The 9,777-nt window shown below is 34.0% G+C and overlaps 1 pseudogene; it reads left to right on the top strand.

The window, feature by feature from the left end:
• The first annotated feature begins 1,019 nt into the window (after positions 1 to 1,019).
• LOC107879306 lies at positions 1,020 to 9,557 on the top strand (annotated as a pseudogene).
• Positions 9,558 to 9,777: the final 220 nt, after the last annotated feature.

The following is a 9,777-nucleotide window of genomic DNA, read 5'->3' as shown; positions in this document are numbered from 1 at the left end:
GTGTCGGATCCACTTACAAAAGGCCTATCTAGAGAAGGAGTTGAACGGACATCCAAGGGAATGGGTTTAAGGCCTAGGACAAGTCAACACGACAGTAACTCTACCTAGTAGACTGGAGATCCCAAGAGCTAGGTTCAAGGAGATCAAACAAAGTTGTGTCTGTCAAGTTCAACATTGTCAATTACCCATCTCATTCTTTGTTGTAGACAATGTATAGTAAAAACAAGGAGAAGACTTAAGGTTAAAAGTCTTTTAATGATTATCTAAATTTGGCAGATTTAGTCGAATAGTTTAATCTACAGGATTGAACGTTTAGAAATCACCTATGTGAGGGCGAAGTGGAAGTTGCTTCAAAGAGAATGTTAGTAAAGGCCTATTCTCTAAGCTCTCATGAAATCGGGATGTGTTCATGGATGAAAAGAACAAAACCATGAGAACCATAAATGTTAAAAGGCTGGTTATGTGACATGTATTGTCTAGGTGTACATTAAATCTCAACGGTTCAAAGATATCAAATCTACCGATTGACCGAGTGTATCCGATGCATGTTCACTACGGAAAGTTCAAAGGGAAACCCACTTATCCAGATGCAATCAGTCTTTGCTTGATGATCACATACTTGTCCGTACAAATTTTATGAAAAATAGTCATTCCTCATTCATGTGGGAGATTGTTGGGTTCAAAGTGTATATGAAGTGTGAATGGAAAATGGAAAATGGTGGAGGAAAGGAGACACCCAATTTAGAAAGTTCACTAATTCTCCTACATTGGTGGGATGTTTATAATAAGAACACTTACTCCACATGGTAACTGAGGCAATAAATAAGAGATGCCCCGCGCCGTCGTCGTCGTCGCTCGCTCGGCTCAGGATTTTGATTTGGAAAATGATCGATTCGATGAGATCTATCTTTTTGGACAAAGTTTATTTGATGAAAATAAAGAAATCCAGACAGAAATCTAATCTGAAAATACAAAAAAATGCAGTAAAATATTTTCTGGTTTTGGTACTCCATTTATACATGCATACAGAAGTTCGAACTGATGCAATACTTCATCGAACTGGTGCCACTGTTTCGGTGAACTGATGCACTGTTTCAGTAAACTGATGCATTGTTTCAACGAACTGAGGGTGAAATGGCATGCCTGTTCAGAACAGTCACACTATTTGGACGAATGGACATGAATTTTTAGAAAAGGTTACACCTTTTAGATGAACCTTTGCCACTTTTCAGAAGAGGCATCTTGTGGCTATATAAACCTGCTTTCATCCACAGGTTTACATATGAAAATTTTTAGAATAGAAAATACTTCCTGTCTTACAAATTACTTTGTGTGATCAATTAAAACATTCTGTGCATTCGAAGATATTCCAATTGTTTGAGGTACAGCTACAATTGGTCTGTTTGGCCATTTTATCCTGGAAGGAAAAATTCCACAACCTCAGGTACAGTGAGGAAAATTATTTCCTTAAGTAAACTCCGTGAATTTGGATGACTTGGCCTTATTCATTTCTGTTTCATCTACTTTCTAAAAGAATAAAATACACCTCTCAGAAAGGTCATTTTGATCTTGTGTTGAGGGTATTTGATATACTTCATTGTGTTCTTGTTTATACTTGAACTCTAGCTGAAGTTATTGTTCTGCATGTACAGATTCTGTGTACCCGAAGTACAAATAAAATAACAATCAGGTGTATAACAGTGAGCCCACCAACTAATCTTGGTAAGCAAACCTTTTCCCAAAAGACCAGAGCCTTTTTAAAGCCTAAAACATCGCCAGTCCACAGAAAGGTTCGGCAGATACCATTAATAAGTTTCATGATTCTTTTTGGAAGGATGAATACCTGAGACCAATAATTTTGGACCCCAAACAATACAACCTGAATTAATTGAAGTCTCCCTGCATGCGGGAGTAGTTTAGCCGACCAACGCCTCACCCTTTCAGTAATTTTTTCAATTAATGGCATACATTGAGAGACAGTCAGCTTCTTAGATGAAAAAGGTACTCCAAGGTAGGTGAATGGTATTAACCCTTCTTTGAACTGTAGCTGGTTAAGAATATCCTGTTTCACTTGATCCTTTACTCCAGATATGTATACAAAACTCTTATCAGTGTTTGCCTGTAGCCCTAAACAACAGAGAATCTATGGAAAGCCTCCTGCATTATGCTCTCTTTTTTCCCCTCTGACAAATAACCTAATTCAATTATTTTATCATACCTTTTCTTGATTTATTTTTCTACTTTATCAAATACCCCTCCTTATATATGTGTTTGTAGTAACAGTTTTTGTGGTATGTTAAATTTAAAAGTCTCTTTATAAGATAGACTCCTACATTACGGGGGTTTGAGCTGTAGGTGACAAAAAAGTTTTAAAATGAGGTGTGGGTGACACAAGTCTTAATTATTGAGTGGAGCTGACAATTACTTTATTATGGATTAAGAAAGTTAGAAAAGTTTAAAAATAATCCACAAGTTTTTAAATTTATACTTTGATCCAAATGTATACCTATATAACGAGAAACGGAGGGAAAAAAAAAACATCTTTCTCTCTCTTCTCAACCATTGTTGTTTTCTCTTTCTTCACGATTATTGTTGTTCATTGTTGTTGTTGCTTTATTCATCATCTTCTACTTCATTATCATCTTCATCTTCTTCTTATCGGCCATTGTTGTTGTTGTTGTTACCACTACAACGCTACTGCTGCTATTTGACCAATTTCTTAGGTTAAATTTTGTTTCCTACATTACTTTCCACTTTGGCATTACTTCATAGGTGACTTTGGTAAGTAAAATTATGATTTTTATTTGAATTTGTCATTTGGGTACACAGTTACTGTTATTTTTTCAACAATGGATAGAACCCCGATCATGAATCCAACATAAGTGCCCACAGTTTAAACAGATCAATCATTTGGTGCATCATATGAGTAATCTGTTACATTGGACTGATTATCTGTTGCATCAAACTGATTATCTGTTGCATTAGACTGAATATCTGTTGCAACAGATGATTAATCTGTTTGGAACAATACAAATCAGCCCCTTCCACAAACCCAACAGATAACCAATATGTTTCAACTCTTGCTATTGCTACTAGATTATTCCTTACGTCCAATTAACCGTCCCAAATTTCCTAATTTGATTTCTCATTTTACTTGTCTTTTTTTATTAATCAAGAAAAGAAAAAAAATTCCATATTTTACCCTTTGTATTAATTACTTTCTCTTCAAATTAAAATGTTAACATGATTTAATAGGGGGACTATACGCCGACCCACGTTAAAAGCTTTCTTCTCTTATGAAATTTTGATTGAATAGCAAACAATGGTTATTTCAAACACCGTCTACTGTCCCACCAACTGATCAGTGGGTTATGGTAAACTAAGCATGTTATTAATTATTTTTCTTAATCAATGTGGCATCTCAATTTAGGATGAGTAATTTGAGACGGAGGGAGTACGAATTAAAACGTCAAAGTCGTGCAACAGACTAGTCATCTGTTGAAATAGACTAGTTATCTGTTGCATCAAACTTCTTATCTGTTGCAACATATGATTAATCTGTTTTGAACAACACATGAGCCCCTGTCAAAAACCCAACAGATAAATCTTGCTATTGCTACTAGATTCTAAATTATTCCTTTTAACGTCCAATCGTCGACATGTTCATTGAGAAAATAATGGACAGAATAAAAATTAAATTTGAATTAAAACATCAAAGATCAAACATAATTTTTTTATTAAACAAAAATAAATAAAAATAAATATACATAGAAAAAAATAATCTAATTATTATTATCATCGTCATTGTCACCTGGCCAATCTTCAATCGGAAGTAGCAAGGCCCTCCTCAGCCTGCGTATCTCACGGAGCATTTTTGCTCTAACTGCTCCCAGTTCCCACTGCAGGTCATGAACCTAATTCCGAAGTTTATTCAATGCATCTTGCAGAAAAGCAACGTCCCACACTGGATCAGTCATAATCTAGAACACATGTGAATTGACAAAAACCTTAAAAACAAAAGTAAAGATCTTAAGAATAACCGAATGTAATACAACGTATACTACAAATTGGCAAGAAAAAAACTTACCTTAATCAGGGAAGAGAAAGTGGTGGAAGTCCAGGTGTAATATGAAAGACGAGATGCAATAAATAAATAGAGTGTAGTTGAACGAACGATTGAGTAAGGATGTACCTATTTATAGAGGATTGAATTTGAATGAGTGGTAAAAAGGCGTGACTGTTCACCTCCATTTATTAATTATATTTTTGATTACTATGAATATTTATGACTTAATTAAATTAAGAAAATAAATATTGTGATAAGTCATGACTTCTCAGATTATTATTATTAATTAGTTTTTTTCAAGAACCATTTTTATTGAGTTGTGACAACAAATTATATATTTTTTGCATCAGATAATTCATCTGTGACAACAAATATATGATCTATTGCAACAAATATAAAACAAGTTGCATTGAATAACCTATTTGTTGCAACATATAATCTAACTGTTCACCTCCATTTATTAATTATATTTTTTATTACCGTGAAAAGTCATGACTTAATTAAATTAAGAAATATTGTGATAAGTCATAACTTTTCAAGTTACTATTATTAATTAGTTCTTTCCAAGAACCATTTTTATTGAGTTGTGACAACAGATTCTATATCTGTTGCATCAAATCACACATCTGTGACAAAAGATATATCAACTGTTGCAACAATAGAGAACTTGTTGCATCAGATAATATATCTGTTACAACATATAATCTATCTTTAAAAAAAAAAAATTATTATCATATCATTGATCCAAATTTTCTGACTTTTTTACTATATAGATTTTTAAAAAAAAAACACCTTTTCAATAACCGTTTCTTTAATAAAATAATAACTATTTTTATTAAGACAGTAAAGAACAAAAAGGAATTAAATCTTAGCCCGTAGCAGCGTAGCTCATTCGAGTAGAGTTTAAGCTACTTCAAGTACAGACGAGTCGGTGCAAATGAAAAAGCAACATTACTCTTTTATATAAGCCATTAGTCCTGGGACTATAACCTCCCTTAGTTTTATTTATCACCTATGTTGTGAAACCACCTTTTTTACCAATACTTTACTCTAAAACGTTATGCGCTTTAACATAATCTATATATATAAAAAGAGGATTAGAGGCATGCTGATGTGGCATGCCTCAAAATCCAGCATTCTCATTTATCTAATTTTTATTTTTATTTTTGAGTTTTTTTCAATTTAATTCCTTTTCTTAATTCTACCCATTTATTTCTTAATAAATTTATTAAATAACGGCTTCTTCAAATGATGCTCGGTCTTCTCCTATTCCCTTCACTAAGTATATTAACAATTCTTCTAAAAAAAAAAAAAGAAAAATCAAAGCTCCATCTGCTTTCTTCATCTCTTATTTGAGCACATACACTGTTAATTTTTATCTCTCTGTGTGTTGAATTACTGATTGAGACTTATTTTATGGATATCTGAAGAAATCCAGAGGAGATCCCATGGGCTGAGGCTGGAGCAGAGTACGTCGTGGAGTCAACTGGTGTCTTCACTGATAAAGACAAAGTTGTTGCCCACTTGAAGGTTTGTGATCGCAATTCGTAAAGAATGAGAGTAGTTCTTATTTTGCCTTCCTTACCACAAATCATAAAGAAACTGTTGGTTGTTAATAACTTAATAGTACTTTGATTTTCCATAATACATAGTTTGATGCTCAAACATATAAATTTTCCTCCACGGACTGAACACTTGGTGCCTTACCATGTAGTCAACTTGGTTGTCATTTTTGCTTTATATATGTTAATGTATATTAAAAGTTTCAGATTGTGTGTATTTCGAATGTAAGTTTTTAAGTGTTAGTCCTAATGCTTATTGCTTTATGCATTTGTTAGCGAAGGTGCACTTCTTGAGGCTTAACACCTGCGCAATTTTGTTTTCTTTTTCTGTCCAATCAAGTTATTGTGTAAACGTAAGGCAAGAGTACACTGTCATCTTGAAAGTGATTTAGAACAACTGTGTTAATTTCTCTACATGTGTCTAGGTGTACATTTTTGTATTGACTGTATATGAGTTTTTTTAAATGCAAATTAGTGCTAATGCTATGATATTTGTGTGTTGACGTTGCGGATTGTCCATTGCTTCAATTGATATGGTTGTCACATGTTTTCTTACACAAGCTTAATTTCCTTCATCAGTTGGTGTTAAGTACCTGCTTAAACTTTTTTTAGGTTGTTGTGTTCGCCAGGGTAGTTCTAAGAGAGTAATCATTTCTGCTCCTAGCAAGGATGTCCCTATGTTTGTTGTTGGTGTCAATGAAAAGGAATACAAGCCAGACCTCAACGTCGTTTTGAATGCTAGCTGTACTACTAAATGCCTTGTTCCTCTGGAAAAGGTTCCTTTTTTTGTTTATTGCCCTTTTCTTCATTTTAATATTTGAGCTTGTATGTGAAATTTGAATAATTTCTCAGAATTGCATCACTTGGCAGGTCATTCATGACAGGTTTGGAATTGTTGAGGGTATTATGACTACTGTTCACTCCATAACCGGTAAATATTGTTTTATACGTTTCATAGAATTTAATACAGCTTTTGTAGCTTCTATACTTAGTTGTTATTTTTATAACTAAGCCACCCAGAAAACTGTTGATGGACCATCTGCTAAGGACTGGAGGGGGGGGAAGAGCTGCATCTTTCAACATCAACAACACTGGAGCCACTAAGGCTATTGGAAAGGTGCTACCATCACTGAATGGAAAGTTAACAGGAATGTCTTCTCGAGTTCCAACTATGGATGTCTCTGTGGTTGATCTCACAGTGAGGTTCCCACAAGAAGCTACCTATGATGAAATTAAGGCTGCTATCAAGTAAGATGGGTGTACCTTGCTCCTTTTACCCTTCCCCCTCCCTCCCTCCCTCCTTCCTTGTCTGTAAAAAAAAATACTAAAAGTTTGTGTGCTTCATTCAATTTTGGCAAGTATATACTAAGGTCTTCCTCCATGGATTTAAAATTCATGCAAAAAGAGCAATAGTGCTGGGTGAAATAGAAGAGAAGGCCTTGTAGCCCCTGGCCCCCTACTCAACTTGTCTTAATAGCTGCCTGCTCTTTTATATTAATTTTGCTTAACTTTTTGCTATGGCATTTCATTAGGGTGGAGTCTGAAGGAAAATTAACGATCCCTACAAGTGTTCAATTTCAATTAATGAGCCTAAGAAGAAGATGGTTCTCTCAATTAACGAACCCTGTAAGTGTTCAATAATGTTGAAATTTGTCAATGTTTAATTTTGTACATTTCATCTTTTCCAACTTTCTTTGTAACTAACCCTGAGAAGGAGATAGTTTCTCATTTTTTGTGGCTTATATTTTTTTTATTGTAGAGTTCTTTAACACAACTATTAATGAGCCCTGTAAGTATTCAATTTGGCCAAATCCATCGGTGGCCCCCTAAACTTGTCACGAACTTTCATTTAGGCACCTCAACTAAACGTTGTTCGCTTTAGGCACCTCAAGTAGCCATAAACTGTGTCATTTTGACACCTTTCGACATCAGCACGGGTGCGTGTGTCTCACGCGCCGCCAAAATGGATAAAACGGCCAATTAATTTGGGCCAACTCATTTAAATTGCCACATCACTATATGCACCTAAAATTTATTTAAAAAAAATTATATAATTAATTTAAATAAAAAATATTAATAACCCCACCCCACCTTATATTATCTTCCTAACCACCCCACCCCATATCATCTTCCTCAACTCACCCCACCCCCAACGTTTTCTTTTTCCTTTTTCTATTCATACATTTTTCTTTCATTTTCTTCCAGACCCACAATCAAATTTCCATTACCACTATAGCATCATAATCACTAAACTCCACACAACCTTCATCTCCATTAATGGAGGATTCATCCTCCATTAATGGAGGTTGAATTTTTCAATCCATCGTTTTGCTCATCCTTTATAGAAGTTTTTGGAAGCTTGAATTCTTTGAATGATTTGAAAAATGTAAATGATTTACTTATCTTCTTGAAGAAAGAAAAAAACACACTGTGACATTTTTGAATTCGTTTTAATTTTTTCTTTTTTTTTTTGGCTTGTCTTTTTTGTTTATGTGAAACTGTAAAAGAGAGTGAAAAGGAGAGAGAATAAAGGAGAAGAGTGGAGTGGGGTGGGGTGGGGGGCTGCCAAATAGAGAAGAGGACTTGGGGTGGGGTTGTCGGGGAGATGAGTGGTGGTGGAGAAGATAACTTTGGGGTTTGAGGGGTGGGGGTGGAGGTGGGGGTGGGATACCAAATAAAATTAAATAATTTTATAATTATTTTGAAAAATGCCATGTGCCATCAATTAATTGGTTCTTTTAATTTAATTATGTATATATATTAATGAGTTGGATAATTATGTCATTAATTGCTATGTATATGTATTGTTGCTGATTTGGAAACAATTTCAATAATTTAAAACAAATTAAAGATAAAAAATTATGAAAATACCCCTCAAAAATTATGAAAATACCCCTGAAATGCGTCCAAAAGCGAGCGTAATACACTCTCTTTGCTGAATCAGCAAAAGGTGTCAAAATGACACAATTTATGGCTACTTGAGGTGCCTAAAGTGAATAACGTCCAGTTGAGGTGTCAAAGTGAAAGATCGTGCCAAGTTTAGGGAGCTGCCGATGGTTTTGACCATTCAATTTTTTTGTAATTTCTTTAATTTAGCCAATCTATTAACGGCCTGACAAAGTATTCAATTTCAATCATTTATCTATGTAGTGAAGCCTCATTGTTTGCCGATTATGCCTCTTATTATTTAACTGTTTGATTCTTACTTTTAGGTTCGACTCCGTATGGTGCTTTTTTCCAACCACACCGCAGCTATCACTGCCGGAAACAATGAGATTCCTGACAAAATGCACGGATTTGAGTTTGAAAGAGCAAGTGTTATGGTACCTCGTTGCCTAAGAATCAAGAAATGATATTTATCTTTTTTATGATTCTTTTGAGTTTTTTTTTAATTCTATTTAAAAATCTATAAAATACTATCAATTAATGAGACTAATAAATAATGATAATAAATCCACCTTATTCATGTCATTCATTGTCATTACTACTGTAAAAAGGTCTTGCACCCATGTTCTCTGATGAGAACCGTTTGGCTCTCTTTGTTATCACTCTTTTTTTTTAAATCTTTTTATATACCTACACTTCTTTGACATAAAATTCTATTTATTTGATCACTAAATGTGATAAAGAAAAACAACCTTATGAGGAAAAAATAAAGAAATCAGATTTGTTGCTAAAGTCCACAATGATTTCATGGACAAGGACAATTTCAAGGAGCAATTTTAGATGCTGCTATTGAAGAAACAAATGTCGATGAAGAAGGCACATAAATCAAGAAAAAAATTGAAATATGAGTGTACGTATTTGTATTTATATGAGTTTTTACTTTGCACTAATTTAGTTATTGATTAAATTTATGCATTGTTTCGTCATTTTTACTCTGTGCATTATAACTTAGACATGCAAAAGTTTGATCAATTGACAATTTATTGAGCAAATTTATAGACATGGTCAAAGAAAAAAACTTTACAATGATACCAAGAGATTTGGAGAAAAAATATAGTTAAAGTCAAAATTTTAATTCGTGACTTATTATTGTAATGGACTTTCAATGAGGGAAAACTCACATTTTGATTTGAGATTTTTTTCTCAATATTCGAATCCTTTTTTTTTTTTTTGGGGGGGGGGGGGGGGGGGGGGGGGGGGGGG

Source organism: Capsicum annuum, chromosome 8, assembly GCF_002878395.1.
Source record: "Capsicum annuum cultivar UCD-10X-F1 chromosome 8, UCD10Xv1.1, whole genome shotgun sequence".
NCBI classification, from domain to species: Eukaryota; Viridiplantae; Streptophyta; class Magnoliopsida; order Solanales; family Solanaceae; genus Capsicum; species Capsicum annuum.
Note: the sequence above shows the minus strand (reverse complement) of the source record. Positions and strands in the feature narration are given on the sequence as shown.